The sequence below is a fragment of the Melospiza melodia genome, chromosome W, assembly GCF_035770615.1.
Source record: "Melospiza melodia melodia isolate bMelMel2 chromosome W, bMelMel2.pri, whole genome shotgun sequence".
Classification (NCBI taxonomy): Eukaryota; Metazoa; Chordata; class Aves; order Passeriformes; family Passerellidae; genus Melospiza; species Melospiza melodia.
The window spans coordinates 11,058,343-11,075,683 of record NC_086225.1 but is presented as its reverse complement, the minus strand read 5'-3'; the positions used below and the strand labels follow the sequence as shown (position 1 = coordinate 11,075,683).

The 17,341-nt window shown below is 38.0% G+C and overlaps 1 pseudogene; it reads left to right on the top strand.

Moving 5' to 3' along the window:
• LOC134431433 (centromere-associated protein E-like) overlaps nucleotides 1-17,341 on the top strand; it is an 82,849-nt pseudogene that overhangs the window by 50,700 nt on the left and 14,808 nt on the right.

Here is a 17,341-nt window from a genome sequence, read left to right as displayed (position 1 = left end):
CAGAGTCCTTGGACACAATTTTGTTATAGATTCTTTCTTTCTATTCTTAGCTTAGCTTTAGCAGCCTCTGCAATTTCTCTTTTTATTCTATTTAGTATAGTTATAATGTATTATATATCATATATCAATAAATCCAGCCTTCTGATCAAGAAACAAGATTCTCGTCCATCTCTCACCCTCAGCGACCCCATACAGGGCACTGTAATACAGTATATCAATTATTTGGCTGATTCCTTCCTTATCTTCCTTTTGAGGGTACTACTCAGTTCTCACTGGTTGTGTTCTTTCCTTAAGCTTGATTACCGTGGGGGGGCATTTTTCACTCTCCCTGTTACAGCAGAGGCCCATACCCTTGAAAACACTTATTTACTTATTCTAATATCTCCTTACTAATGTCTTTCTTAATTTCAGTGTCTGTTAATGTTAAGCCTAACCTTTTTATATCATTTGCCTTCAGAGTAACCTTTCTCATTTGAGAATGTTTAGCAAATTGAGCGAATTGTACAAACTTTAAAGGTTTGCAAAAGTATGCCTTCTCAGACTGGACAGTTGTTCAGTTGTTCCCCACACTGCAACATAAACATTCTCCACAGGTACTAAGGCTTTATTTAAAACTGAATATATGGCACTTGTGTTGACTAAAATTCTTCCCTTTTGGGGAGGTCATCTTTACCCTTCCTCCCTTACCTTGGGAGGAGCCTTTAGGAAATCATATGTACTCATTTTGTGAACTGTGATTGCTTTGCATTTCAGCATGATAATCTTTGTTTTACTTCATACATTGCTATCTTATGCTGTATGCTGAACAACATGTTTGATTTGCTTTCTCTTTTCCTTGTTTTCCTTTTCAAGGGCCAAGACCAGAGGGCGGTCTGATCTCACAGTCTCTTTGCCATTCTGGGTGATTTCTTAAAACAAAAAGACGTTTCAGCATACAAAAAACCCATCCCATTTATCTTCCTATTTTAAAACAGTACTAACAGCAATGAAGTATTATAAATCTTTTTATCTTCTGAGCTGCTCTTACTGGCAACCTCCTCCCAGTGAGCCCCTCCTAAAAGGGGCTAATTTAGGAACCTCTTTGCTCTGGTCAGTTCTCATTATCTCTTTCTCCTTGCCCTATCTCGCTTCCACTCAAACCTTTTTTATAGACCTTCACAGTAGTTTTTCAGTTTTCCTCCTATACACACACAGCTCCAGGTGGCAGGTATCAGATGTGGTTCCCACACACAAGATCTAAGACCTTAGGTTCTGAATCCGCTTGATCAGAAACCTCTAATTTACACTCGGGGCATGTGCCCTGACACTTATTAGAACAGCAAAACAGCAATACCAGCATTTCTCATAAACACCGCACTGCAATAATACCTGCACATCCAGCTTTTGCCCACAGGCCATTCATGTGTTCCCTGGGGAGACAGGGCAGCCAGAGCTCTCCCTGTGCCCAGGGGACAGCCACTGTCACCTCACACAGCGTGCTAGCCTCTTGATGCACCAAAGGCTCCCCGAAATTGCCCGCAAAGGCAGGCTATTCTGTTTATTACAGAGAACTTTAAATCCCTACAGCAGATTGTTTCCAGTCCAGACTTACTGCAGTACCAGATGAAGTCTCATAAATCTCATGTCTCATTAACTAATTCATCATATTCATCTCTTCTGTTTAAACTCTGTTTTATAAAATATCAGTCTTTTCTAGTTCTCTTCTTGCACAATCTAATTAAGCACTGTGTCTACTTACACTTGTTTTACTGCTTTGCAAAAAGGCTGTGCTAGTCACAGCCGAAACTCTGATATGCCCACAGACACACGCACCCCCCCCACCCTTTATCTCAAATTCACTAGAGCCAAGGCTTGAATTGCTGTGAGGGGGAGAATTCTTGGAATTCCTTTAACTCGCTTTATCGTAGTTAAGCATAAATCACCGTACTATAGTTCTCCTGTGTAAAATGCTACTCTTGTTGCAAACAAAATCTTAAAATCTCCACAAACACTACTATACAATCTGAGAATCAAATTACCACAATGCAGTGGAAGAAAATCACCACACAAAATCACTGGGAAAGGGCATATTTCTCAAAGTGCTCACTTTTCTCAACACAACACAGCATACCATAATTCGTCATTTACCCACATCAATTTTTCCTGGACACAATCAAAATAACAGCACACAGTCTAGAGATCAAGTACAAACATCCAAAGCAAAGGAACTCTCTGAGCTCGTACTCACAGTTAAAATGTACCAAATTTACACAAATCACTATATTTAAACACAATAAATACCATCACTGACATTCCTCCACTCGCTTCTCTGCGGGGCATTTCTCTCCCTGCCCCCACAGCCTGCTGAAGCCGGCGCCTCAGGCCTCACACGGCTGCTTCAAACACGGGTAGTACTCACCTCCCCCGCACTGTAGGGCACTGTGGATCTACTCTCTTTTATACACCATACACTTATACTCTTGCACGATTACAAACACAGTGCACTGACCACACAATGCATTAACCATACAGCGACACAGTGTCCGGACATCACACACACACACAAACAAAACACACATGGGTTTAGCAGTTCTGCTCTATCAGAACAATGAACCCCCAATACACACATACACGGGTTCACCCAGCTCACCCCCAGAGCTACTAGCAGTTCCACCCTATCAGAACGATGAACCCCATCTCTAATACAGCTGCTCCATCAGCTGAACCCAGACGTCTCTGAGTGATTTACTCCCTTGCTCTCCTTTCCCCCCCCCGGGGGCCCCTCAGTTGAGGAAGCGAAGGGAGACGACCACATCCTGATTGATCAGTATCGAACTCCGATTTATTGATCCAGCTTACACACTTTTATAGTAGTGTTAACTAAGCTTATACATATTACAAAACCCGAGCTCATAATTGGTTACAGATTACACACCAACCCCTCCTTTGTTGCCAATACCTGTCGTTTTCTTGTTGAGGCTAATACTTGTTTTTCTCATCCTGTTGTTGACTTGTTATTTACCATTCTCAAGGCCTCCATGTTTTCCACCATGTTTTTCTCATCACTTTACTCAAGGACATGGTGTTTACTGTTTAAAGGAAAAAGCCTGAGAACTTGCTGCTTACAGCTGCCTTTTACTTTTTAACCAGCTGTATGTGATCACAGCCTTTCTATAAGCCATGTCTGAACAAAATTCTCCAACACTCAGTACATACCGTATTCTTCTCTGCAGGCCAGCAGGTCGTTGTCTGTCCTCGCAGGTGGCAAGTCGAGACGAGCAGAGCCCCACCAGGAAAAAAATCCTAGGGCGCACCTTGGAGGTCCGTCTATCCCCCCTGCCCCTGCGGGGACAGAGAACTCCTGCCTTGGCTCGCCATAATGTTTTGCGGAGAAAAGAAGAAACCTCACAAATTTATAGAAGTTGTAAAGCCCGGTATGCTTTTATTACAACGCGCGCGTCAGACACATGCAGAGGAAATCCTCCTCAAAAGGCATGTGAGTTTTTCCTTCAACTTTGGCCTCACAGACTTTTCACCTCTCCTAGACACTTCACCTAATTCAGAATGGATCTCTACTCTTTCTCACATGGCTGCCCCTCCCCTACCCAGCAGCAGCAGCTGGATCGGGGAGAGATCTGAACTCTTTCCCTGCTGAAAACTAAGAGAACTTCTCACGGGAGTGCTCTGCTTTTTAACCCTTGTGTTCTCAGAGGTGTATCTAATGTCTTCAGTGGCCACACTAGGTGCCAATATTAAAATCTGAACACTTATTGGTGACTACAGCATATCTCAGAATACCTACTTCTTCTCAAACCACAACACTGAGAAATATACTCCTTAATTCTCTCAGAAAATGTCAAGAAGTGTATTTCACACAGCCCTTCTGTTTTTAGGAAACTTTCTAAATCTATTGTTTGATTCTTGTGCCCTTAGGCAACAACTGCCTTTGACAGTTATGGTCAAAGTCTAAACTTTTCCCATCCCTTGTGTTTAGAGTAAAAAGACATTCAGCTGTTGAATGAATACCATAATAATTGCTGGAAATATTTACTTATGTATTGAAGTGTATTTTGGATTTCAGTAAAATTTATTACTGTGTTTGTTCTGTAGAGGAATATATATGTAGAAGATCTGATTGAAGAAGTGGTGGTTGCCCCAGAACAAGTTATGGAATGGATCAGAAAAGGAGAAAGTAAGTATTTAGACAATGTCAGCTGATAGCTTAAAAAAGTTTTGGTTAATCAGGTATATTTAGAACCATGGAGTATCCCTTTGGCTTTATATTCATAAACCAAAGTTTTTCAGAGAGTTTTAAAATTGTGCTTTTTGCCTGTTTATCAGATTATAAGCAGAAGTATTCTAATGTTGCTTTTTGACAGGAAACCACCATTATGGAGAAACAAAAATGAATGAACACAGCAGCCGTTCTCACACTATCTTCAGAATTGTAAAGCTGTTTCACTACTGGGAGTGGTTTTATTGTTTTCAAAGTAAGAAAAACTTCATTGCACTTCATTGCCTTTCCAGATCGTTGAAAGCCAAGAACGAAGTGACCCTGCAAATGCAAACTGTGATGGAGCAGTCATGGTTTCCCACTTGGTAAATGTCTATTTAATACCTTCTTGGAGTACAGGTTAACTAGAGTATTTGCTGTTACTGCTTGTTTGAGAGACTAATGGTACTTCATAAGGACTTACAAGAGCTCTTTGTTGTTAACTCTGACAGCTTTTGCTTTAGTATAGAGGGAGACTCCATTGGCATTATCTAGAACAGATGTTTCCACCAGAGGGAGTTCCACATGACAATTACTCATGCTGGATTGGGTAGTGTTATGTGTTATGACCTCCTAGGAGCATAAGGGACTATGTCAGAGTGCTCTTGCATTTTGTTAAATAAATCTTCCCTACAATTGTTTCTGACCACTAACAAGTCCAGTGAAATAACCTGTAAAATAGGTAACTTTAAGACTTCCCTTATCCTCAAATTTAGTTCTTGTTAAAAGAACGTATGGCCTACACCTGCAATGGCCAAAAGATTAATTTTTGTTCAGAAGTAACCCTTCTTAGCATCTCCGGTGGATTACTGGTATATGAAATACCCCAAACTTGGGGGAGTACCACTGGACATCTCTAGGGAAATATTTAGGTTTCAGAAGCCTTTTCTACAACCTTTTCTTGATTCTCAGAAAATTATCTGAAATAACTGCAGGAATGGAACCAATGTGAAACTATTTGAGCCTGATAAATCTCGTGAGCACTCTTACTCAGAATTGGAAATAGCATTAAGTTAGTCACATGCATTGTGGAAAGAGCTTTCTGTTCTGGCTTCATGTGAAAAAGCTCTGGGGTCTCAGTGTAAACACTGCTCATGCAGTATCTCAACAAACTAATACCTACTTTCTGTGCTTACCATAACTTAGGGTATCCACTCTTCCTGCTCCACCCCCTTCTGCCCCATCTCAGTTCCAACTGACTTTGGAGTAACCATGAGTAACAGGGGTGAGAGGAGAGGGATTTTGGCCCTCTTGGTCTGTTGCTGTTTGGTGGGGTTAGTATAGGATTTTACTCCTCTGAAGCAAAAATTAATTAAAGTGAGGGCTAATTGCTCATAATGGGATGCCATAATGTTCTAGTTGGCTTTTAACCAGGTTCAGAGTGAGGCTTTTCCTCTGGTAGTTCATTTATTTTCCTTATCTTCACAATGATAGGCAAGGAGGGACGTACAGCCAGCTCAGGACAGGACACTAGATCATCTCACCTAGGCTCTTTCCCATTAAAGATTCCTACAGGTGGATTAGTAGTTAACACTTCTGTATTGAGAAACTGTTTATCTTTTTGTGACCAAGGGTAGAGGTTGTTGCACTGCCAGTTTGAAGCACTATTTGGGGTGGAATAATAGAGTTCATAGAAACTTACTCCACACCCTTATATACCTTTGAGATTATTGGTTGTGTGTAGTAGCTGTGCATTAATTCCAATAATGACAGACCCTTTACTTTTTTTGTTTTTTTGAAGCTTAACTTTAGTTTATTAAATTCTTAGCAGAGATTTAGAACTATGAGGACTTACTGAATTGCCTCAGAACTAACCTGTGAAAAATTTAATGCATTTGCAGAACTTGGTAGATCTGGCAGGCAGTGAAAGAGCTAGTAAAACAGGAACTGAAGGTGAGTGTTAAATGAGGCTCCACTGACAACAACAACTGTTAATTAACCCCTATGAGAAACTATGATAGAAAGGACATTATTTGATTCATGTGCTATTGTGTTATTTACTGTTTATAAATAAGGCCTTTTCCCCTTGGTAGGACAGGATCTACTCAGGAAAATACTGTAAATGCTGTAAAGTGCAAACAGTTAAATAGTAATATGCCTTTTCTAGAATTGCAGGCCCAGCAACAGTCCTGCGCTGAGCTAATACAATAGGGATGATTCCGTGAAGATGCACCTATAATAACAAAATCACAATAAGCTTTTTAGGGACTAGTGTGTCAAGGTCAAGAGGGAATAGATGGCTCACTCTTTAGTTCAGAGGAAGCTCATCTGTTAACAGTGACAGCATGAAGCTGCAAGCTGCACAGAAGTGCCTTCATCAGAAAAAAGTGATCTGAGAGGGACACAAGGAATAGTCTCTCTTACAATAAGTGACTAACCTAAAACTTGTATCTAAGACAGGTTTGTTATATGTGTCAATGTGGGCATTTGCAAAATTTAAACAGGAAGCAAAAATGTAGTTCTTATGGCCTCAGATGCTTACTATGTAAAGGTTCTAAATGTTTATTTTTGATTACTGTTTTATTTCAATGCATTTTGGCTATCATAAAGGATTGGGTACTGCCTGCTACTGGGTCAATAGTGCATTGTGGCACTTAAGGTTTAACTCTTGGACAATCAATCCCTCTGAGCATAACATATCACAAAAGCTTGGCAGCTTGAAAATGTATCTTAGTATTGTTATAAATTTAAAATAGTACTAATAAAATGTGTGGTACCTAGGTGTTAGACTGAAAGAAGGCTGCAATATAAACTGGAGCTTGTTCATTCTGGGTCAAGTTATCAAAAAACTTTGTGATGACCCCTCTGGGTAAGCAACTGTTTGTACACCTGTTATAAGATAAGGCAGTGCTAAACTAAGAAATTAAAATCCTTTCTTTATACTCTTATAGTAGGTAACAGTTTCACAGGTTATGTGAAACAGTAGGTAACTGTTTCACATAACCTATTACCTCTAGAAAATATATTTACCATGTTTATGCAGAAATCTGACTTTTTTTGTTGTTGTTGCCTCTTTTTTATTAGCTTCATAAATTACAGAGACAGCAAGCTGACTCGAATTCTGCAGAACTCCCTTGGAGGAAATGCTAAAACAGTTATTATTTGTACAATTACTCCTGTTTCTTTTGATGAGACACTCAACACTCTTCAGGTAAAGTTTCTCAGCTCTTCTCCAGCACTAGTTATTGTTGACAGGTTTGAGGAGTGGAAATGTATTCTGCTGGATCTTTAATGACTTGGATCTTCTGAAGGGCTTCTGTAAACTCAGAATTTGAAATACTTCTTTGTACACAGCATCTTTTCCTAATCATCTTGTGCTAGGTTGTCTACCTAGAGCTTTTTGGAAGTTGGAACAAAGCTCCTTCTCTCACTTTGCAGGCAGGAGATAACCACTCTTATCTCATTTGCCTTTTCCAAACCTAGTTAGAGAAGTCTTTGCTAGCACAAGATGTTAAGCACTACAAGAATTGAACTGTTAATATACAGTATATATTCTTTAGGTAGGATTGTCTCCCTTTTTTGATGATCTTTTGAGCTTTTTATTAAATAAAAAACTTGAGATACTCTTACTTACATATTATGCTTCATGTTTTAGGTTTATTATCAAGAAAGGAAAACTTCACCTTTTCAAAGCTTAAAATACATTAAAAATAAGCTAATTCAAATATTTTTGTCCTATTATATGTTGCTCTTTATCTAATAAACTCTCCCTTTAGTTCTGTTGGGAAATATGGGACAAAATAAGTCTTTTTAGGTATTTGTTCTTCAACTATTACCCATGAAAGACTTTTCTTCCAGTTTGCCAACATAGCCAAAGGAATGAAGAATACACCAAAAGTCAATGAAGTTCTTGATGATGATGCCCTCCTGAAGAGATACCGCAAAGAAATTCTGGATTTGAAAAAGCAGCTGGAGGAAGTATGTAATAAACTCAAATAAATCAATCCTTAGTACTGATAGCTATTTGGAGACCAGCTGTTTTAAACCAAAAGCAGTTAAATTTGGAGGGGTAGGTGAACTCTTTATAGTGGTATTTGCCATTTTTATTGAGAGAATAAAAAGTGAATAGGTGATGAATACTCTAGAACAACTAATGGTAGTCAACATCTGTGCGCAGCCTAAGGCTGAATGAGATCAACTGACAGAATTGTTAATTGGTTACACCTAATTAGTAGGTTAACATAATTAAGAAATAGAAATTTGTGATGCCTTACAACACACTTTAACTGATCAAAACAATCATAACAAATCATATAATTAATGATCAAAACAAATTATATTACTAATTAATCTAAGAAGTGATTGAATGTCTCCTAAAGATCCCAACTTCATATTATTTCCTCCCTTACTGATGTCTAACTTCAGTTTGAGTTGCAGGAAGTTGCAACTGCATGAATATCACTGGCAAAATTTAGGTGATGTATAGGTGGAAGTTGCATTTAGTAAATGAACAATAGTAACTTCTCACCTGTTGCAGACATCTTTTCATTAAAATCTTTTCTTAGGATTTTTCCTGCTGGAGCTGAGAAGTTTCAGTAACAAATGTAAACAATTGTTATCTGCTGCTGTGGAATGCAACAGGTCTACCTGTGATTGGCCCCTCTTAGATGTTTACAATTAATGGCCAATCAAGGACTGAGCTATCTCGATGTTTACAATTAATGGCCAATCAAGGACTGAGCTATCTCGGACAGAGTCTGAGAGAGCTCCTTTGTTATCATTCTTTTTGATTCTATTCTTAGCTTAGCTAGCCTTCTGAGAACTTTTCTTTCTATTCTTTTTAGTATAGTCATAATCTTATATATATCATAAAATAATAAGTCAAGCCTTCTGATCGTGGAGTCAACATTCTCGCCTCTCTCTTCACCTGCAAACCCTTGTGACCACGGTCACACTCACCAAACAATGTAGGCGTTGATGTTTTTCCTTCTCTAAAAATCTATGGAGCTGTGGAAGAATCTTGCAAGTCTTGTTAGACCACAGATAATAAAGCACAGGAAAATAACAGTGCTGACCGTACTGTTCTAGTGCATTAAATCAAAGAATGCACATTTTTTATTGCAAATTATAGATATCATTAGAGAAAATTTTTAGAAAAATTATTTCTTATTTTTAACAATAATGAATTTGCAAAAAGAATTTGGGAGTATGTTGTGTATCTTCTGTGATAGCAGGTAGTGAGTTCTATTTGGGAGAATGCTCTTTTTATACCTAGAAAAATCTGAGGCTGTATTGTTTCTGGGAGTGTTGACCACTTTTAAATACTAAATCTACAGTCAAAATGTAGACTAAACTGTCATTTTCATTCTTAAAGATTAAAGACTTCTGTCGCAGTGTGTTGCAATTTCCTGTTTTGGCTACTCCAGTCCCCCAGGAGTGCCAACCTGTCCTTTCCCCTCCCCCTTGCCCCCTTCCTAAGTGCTGTCCGTCAAGCTTAACATTCCAGCAAGGGCGTCATGTGATTGGCAGAAGTTCAAAAGATGCTTCTCAGACCTGGGGTCATTGGCCTGTCTATGTGTCATTGTCCCTTGAGACCCTCCCCCTCCCACCTGGATTGGTGGCTCACCTATCCCTTCCCTCTCCCTGCCCCCGGGCTTAAAAGACATGGAGACCATGCGGTCGGTATGCTGTTGGGAGCTGTTACCAAGATTCAGAGCTCTGTAGCCCTGGAATAAAACTCTGGATTAAAACCCTCTGGCAGAATCCTCTTTTTCCTCTTCACCTTTGCCTGAACCCTTTCTACCGGAGGTAAACTGAGTTTCTACCATGCCTGGACTTGTTCTGAATGCCTAGCTGCAACTTCCAGCCAGCCAAAGGTGTCTCTGAGGTGAAATACCACAGCTGCCACCTTTGGTCCAGCAGCAAGGGCCCGACGAGCCCAGGCACGTTCCACCCAGTAATATTGGGATTTTATTCCTATAGACTTCTCTTCCAGACTTAAAGGGATATATGTGTGTAGTTGTTTTTAAGTATCAGTAATTGTGTATCTTCTGTAGGAGTGGTTTCTGCTCTTAAGATGTCAGTGTGATTACTATTCTCTTTTTGGAAGCTGTCTTCAAAATCTCAGATTCATGCAACGGAAAAGGACCAACTGGCCCAGCTGTTGGAAGAAAAAAATTCCCTTCAAAAAGTACAGGAGGACAGAATACGAAACTTAACTGAGGTGCCGGTGACTTCTGCTTCCTTTGCCTCCAAAGAGAATGTTAAAGTAAGCACCTGTTCAGATCTTACCTGATAACTCTGAAATACTTTGCAAAAGGTGATATTACATACATAGGTTTATACTGATAATGGAGAGTAAGTATGATGGGCAATTTTCACTCTTTTTTTCATATTTTTAAAGGGCTAACTTTTAAATTCTGTCAATTCAATGTTGCCTTGTGGTGAACAGACTGCAGGGAATTTTTTACTTTCCAACTAATCTTGAGGAAATGGCAAAATACTGTCTAGTTAACTGGTGATACAGGTACTGATACAGAACTAGCCTGAGGCAACATTTACTCTCTGCCTAGTGGTTTGGTTTTATCACTTTTTCTGTAAATATTTTTTAAAGACCAAGAGAAGAACAGTTACTTGGGCTCCTGGTGAAATAAACCAGGCAAATGTGAGCTTTTTTGAAGACTTCGAAAATGCAATGCTGACTGAAACAAAAAAAATGAAGTTGTTTCTGCCAGCAGTACCAGATGTGGAGGGTTGTAAGTAACTACACGGTCTTTGAGGTCCTTTTCAACCCAGACCATTCTATTTTATTTTCTGTGACATTCCTGATAAATAATTTTGCAAGCATTGCATTACGTTTCCCAAAGGGAATAAGTTGATCCTTTGGTAGCACAAATTAAAAAACAAATTAACTGGACTCCAAGGGTTGATGTACATTTTTCAATGAAAAGTGCTTCTACTACCCCAACTTCACTTGATATTGAGCTTTTAATTCTTTAGACCAAAGGGGAGAGCTGTGAGGTAAATGGCAGGGTCTATGAACACTTGCCATGCAGCCTTCCCACGCACCCTAGTATTTTGGGAAAGTGTTCTTTAACACAGACTATCCATTTCAACCCATGTTCTCCTCCCAAAAATGGAGAGGTGTGTGGGTGTATAATCCCCAAATCCTAAACAAGAATAGGAAGTCATTACTCAAAGATCAGATTGAGATGGAGAAATTCAAGGATTCATAAGGAGTGAACTGAAAATTGGAAAAGAAATTTTCTAAGAAAATTTAACTGAAGACAAGAGGACAATTTAGCAGTCTTGTTGCTGAACTACATCTTACATCCTTATTACCTCTCCTGTCAAACATGTATTTGCTTGTAAGTGGATTGTTCTGGGCTTTTTTTTTTCTGTATGGGGGTGAGATGCTTTTTTTCCTTACATCTTGCAGGTTATTGTTGAGTGGTTCTTTCCTTGACACTCCAACTTCTAGTCTGTACTTAAGCATATATTCTGGATTTGATGTAGACTTCATGGTAATACGGTCAACATAAGTATAGGGATTGGATTTCAGTGGTGTTCCCTTTCATAACAGAACATCCTGAGAGTCAGAAGTCTTACTCAGTGTGCTGTGTTTTTGCCATTAAATGATTTTTTCAAATGTGGTAAAATTATTTTATGAGTAAATTCTTGATGCTCAGTTTAAAATCTACTGGTACTTTCGTTAATGCATCTTTCTTTTCAGCTACCTTAGAGAATTCTGGATATGACAGCCATTGCCTGATGGTTCCTGATCAAATTTCAGAAGCAGAATGGATGGCTGGTCCTAACATGAATTGGGTAACATCATAATCTGTTTTGTCTTTTTGGTACTTCACATATGCATAACATGCTTCTCAGTAAGATCAGCCTTACTCTTCTGCAGAACACCAGTGTTCTGTGTCTGCAGAATTATTGAAGCTGGCGAGAAAGTCTCTTGGAATCTCTGTGAAGCTGTGGTATGGTTCTGTGCTTCTGTGGGTTTGTGGCAAATGATCCAGTCAACTTTGATCTTTAAACAGGATTAGCTGTGTGAAAAGATAAGCAACAAGAAATATAATACTCCACTTGCTTGATCTTGTAGATCTGCTGAGAGTGTTTCTTTTTCTAGACCCAGAAAGACTTTGAAGAATCTGTGCAACTCTGCGAAGCATTAGCACTAGAAAAGGTAGGTCTGTTCTGAATTTTCTAGAAATAAGGCTGATAGTGCAGCAACAGTTTCTAAAGTTTCTTGTGCCACTTCTTCAGGATATTGCTGTAAACGAGGTCAACATCCTGCAAGCTAACTTTGATAATCTAGTGCTGGAAAATGAGCAGTTGAAGTCAGAAATAAATTAACTGAAAGAGAGACTGAAGGAAAAAACAGAAATAGGTGAATTTGAAGGAAAAAACAGAAATAGGTGAATTTGAAGCACTGGAAAAGCAAACACAAAAAGATCATGAGGTGTAAGATGCATTGAAGTAGTGAGAGATTATTCCTCTCTGCCCAAATGCTTTCTGGAGTTTATTCAATGTACATGTCCTTCAATGCTGATTCACAAACAGATGGTGTTATAAGCTGCATTCAGCAACAGAATGAATGAAGGAATGCAGGATTTAAACTGGATTTACTTAGAGCATATAATTCAGACAAATTTTTGGAGAGTTGCATACTGCAGCCTGATTAAACATGTATTTATATGTATATATATGTATATGTTATTTCTATAAATGTGTGATCTGAATTTCACTCTAGACTTCTGTGTGGCAGTTATTTTGCTGCTTAAATACATTTTAGAATTGTTTTGAAGTTCTAGTTGCTAAACCATGTTTCTTGTGTGAAACATCTTGTCCCACATTCCAAGATGGCTCATTTTGGTAATCCATGAACTACAGGAGCATTAACTTTTAACATATTATTTAGCTTAGTCATGAAATTATTTTAAAATAATAGTAAGAATAGTAATAGTAAAATCAAAACATTGTGTTTTGTGCCAGGAAGTCACAAAAGCTGTGAAGTTATCCACTGGATAACTTAGAATATAGGAAATGCTGACTTTCAGTTCTCTTCATTCTTTGTGTGGTTACTGGACATGTTCCTTGTTTATCCAAATGTTTATGCTCTGATTCTATAGTCTAAAATGCTTACTACTTGTATTAGGTTCTACCTGCCTAAAGGCTGGAGTGTGAAATAAGTTATGGCAAAAAGAGCCCCAAACAAAATCAGTAACTTGAGATCTTGAGACTTGGATGTATTGTTCCATTTCTTTCCTGATCCCTTTGCTGGACATTACTTGTGCACATTAGTCTGTGTAATATCTTCTGATCATGACACTAATGTTGAAGTTTGTTACATCCTTTTGCATTTTTATTTCAGGTTACAATTTAACAATGTCACTGCTTATTTGCATTGTGTTCCCTACAATGATTTATAGATCTTAAAGAAATTTGCTGTATAAAATATTACCATTTAGCCTGTATTTAAGATTCTATTTAGAAGACCCTTTGTGTGCTAGACTGAATGTGCTATCTTCCTTAGCTAATCTTTAACAAATCCTAAGTTAGTTTTCCCTGCAAAGTTTTTGGGTATCTAATAACAGATGTAATGTCTAAAATAGTTTCCATTGCAAGAATTGCTTTTTAAATTATTTGTTTGCAGATATCTGAAGACAGTCCATAAAATGTAAGCATTTATTGATACCCATGTAGTAGATTACTTATAGCAATACCGAAAGGTCACATACTTCACCAAATACATTAGATTAAATATATCAGTTTATCAGTTCATACAGGTAAACTACATAGGAATACTCACAGGAGGGTGCTTGTTTTAAAGCTTTTCACTATTATTAAATTTGCAGATTGTGTTTTCTTACCTTTGCTTGTGACTATACATAAGTACTTGTAGATGAGTGCTTATTGTGAAACTTTTCTAACAAAGACCAATAGAAAGTAATGGAAAAAGCTCCTATCTGGTCTTCTACTTGTGACTTCTTTCAGAGAATGCCACTAAATGTGTTCATGGCTTGTTTTAGTTTCATTTTGGCACCTTCCTATTCCTGTCAGTGACTAGATTAAATCATAAATATCTGCCCTGTGTCATAAAACACTGCTTAACATGACTAGAATTTGATGTGTTTTATCTGTACAATTTCTGCATTAATTTCTTTGATCACATTGCTCTTGCTTGTCAAACTATTGCAGATTAAATGGTACTTGAATCCTTTCTAATTACTGGGGAGCTAAAACACAGAGCTTTGCACCTCACATATCCATTTTGAAAGAATAAGTAGCATCTTGCTTTGTAGCTGTTTAAGTAGATATGTGAGTATATACTAATAAAAAAGAAAACACAAGATAGACCTGGCTTGTTTTCATGGTGTTGGCAACTAAAGTTACTGGTGTTGGGTGCTTTCTAACATCCTCTGCAATTTTGCTTTAATTTGCTACACAGATTCAACTAATGCATGAAATTACCAACTTAAAGAATCTAGTTTCAAATGCTGAAGTGTACAATGAGGAACCCGAGGTGAGCCTCTCCATGAATTTACAGATAGTAAGACTTTTGAGAAATGTGCTTGGTTTGTTTAGCTTGAAATACCATATCTGCTGAGGCCAAGCTAGACATAATTGTGCTCAGGTTAATCTTACCAGCTATGAGGGGGATATGGCTAAGAACCATGAATGCTTTCTGTGTAGGTTTTGATAAATTCTGATCTGCAAACCTAAACTGAACACTCCAATCTTCTTTCCCCCTTTTTTCCCTCCAACTTTTAGGCAGAAATAAATTCCAAACTGGAACAGCTGAAAGAGAACAAAATAAAAATATTACAGAATCATGTGGAAGAACTACAAAAAGCAGAAGTGGAAAAAAAAGGAGACATCTTTTGCACTGGTAAACTTGAATTTTCTACAGGGTTGAGAGATGACTTTGTTCTTCTGGGTTGGATTAAATTTAGGTATAGCCTTGGTATGATGAACATCTGCTTCCCTACAGGTCTTGGGAAATTTTGTTTTACAAAGTTTAAAATGTTAATTACTACGTAACATACAGGGAAGTCAAACTATGAGAAATGCTGCTGTTCATCCCGTCTCTCAAACAACCTGCTACTCTTCCTCTTAAAGTAAACTTACTGAGTTTTCTAAGCCTGAACTTACATTTTAACCACATTAAAATGAACACATTTACTTTATTATGGCTCTATTGGTTTTGCTTCTTGGAGTGTTGTCTTCTTCAGGGAGATTGTGATAAACTAACTGAAGAAATTCAGCAGCTGAATAAATCCCTCTTAGACAGTGAAGCCATAGCCTTGGATGCCAAAAAGGAATGTGCTTTTCTCAGAAGTCAAAATTTGGAGTTGAAGGAGAAGATGCTAAGTACTTGTTGAACTGCATTTATAGCTGTACCAGATGTTGTTAAGGGCCTGTCAGCTTCCAGGCTTGTGAAGGAGGCCATCAGTGTGGTGGAACACTCATCATTAGCTTTCTCCAAATACTCTAATACTTTTATTATGCAATTTGTGCAAAATGGGTCTTCAGGAAAGAGATAAAAAGAAAGTAAAGGCTTTTTCCACAGGAGTTGGTGGTTAGTTTTAGGTTTACCGGGAGGGAGAGAGAGACATCAAAGAAGCAGTCTTTAGTGCGTTATTAGGGCATAAGACTTCAGACCTAATTTTACCAGAGAACAATGGAGAATAAGAGACGTGGACTAAGAAGTGGGATGGAGCTTACTTTGAGCTTTCCAAGACTAAAGACAAAATAGTAGCAGCAGTTATGGCCCTGAACTCTAGGGCATGTTTTGTTAGAGGACTCTGACAGGAATGCAGTTAAGTTGTGCCTTAGTCTGCCATATTTATCAAGGTCAAAGCTGGTCAGAGTGACAACAGAAAATGTACCAGATGCATTATTTAAATGTCAAGTACATAGACTTTTACTCTGTGTGTGACTTGCATGTTGTATTGTTTTCCTGAAGAATGAGCTCTTAAGTAACCACAACCAAATGCAAAAGGATGTCCAGTTATATCAAAGCCAAATAGAAGCGGAAAAAGCCAGTTACCGAAAAATGCAAGCTGACTTGCAGAGAGAGCTGCAATCTTTATTTCAAGAAAACACAAGACTAACTTCACTGATGGAGGGTAAAGTTCCAAAAGGTACTGTTCCAGGTGGTGCCTTTTCCTTGCTCCCTCTCTTCTCCCTTTGCCCTGTAATGGTGGGAGGATAGGCAAGGCTTTGGCTCTTGTCTTCCTCAATATATGGAGACTTGGGTCAGTATAAAGTAACCAGAGTATCTGGTATTGCTGGCATGGAGTAACTACTTGAGCACTTCCTTGAACATTCTGGAAAATTGCAGCTTGCAAAATATTTTGTACAGTCAAGTTAATGAAGATTGTTAGAGAGAATCTAAAATAAATTGGATATCAACCTAAGAAGTGCTCACAGATTTCTGACCAGGAGCTTAGTCTTTTAATTGTTAGAAACAGTAAAATGTACTTTTCTGGAATTAAAACAATATGACATCCAGAATGAAATATAAGTATTCTGCTTAATTTAAAATATGCTTTTTCCTCTTGCAATTGTTTATTTGTTTAAAATTCATTTTCTAGATTTGCTTTCTCATGTGGAGCTGGAAAAAAGGCAGCTGACTTAAAAGGAGAACTAGAAAATGCTTTGAAAGAGAATGCACTTCTACAGAAGCAAGTAAATGAGCTATCAGAATTTCAATCTCTACCAAATACAGTTGAGATGCAAAAGAAAGAGGTAAAAAAAAAATCTAACCTTTTTTCTCGGTTTTGTATTGTTCTTCATTGGTAATGTACTAATGGAGGCCTATTGGATATGAAGCTTTAAAGCCAAAAGTTGTCATGAGTCAACCTAAGATTTTATAGTTAAGTTTGTTAAATTGTTGCTTCTCAGATATTTAATATTTGTACCAAGGAATAAGTTTGTTTAGTTTAATTTGTTTAGTCACTGACTACTATAATTATGCATTATTTTCTAGTCCAACCTTTGCATGTCTATTTGCTGTGGTCACCGCTGAAAACTGAATGTGTAAATATAATGGTGTTTGATCCTGGGCACTATTTTAGAAATTATTTTTTTGTGTAACTGAGCAAAGAGAAAATATCAAGATCTCTTAGCAGAAAT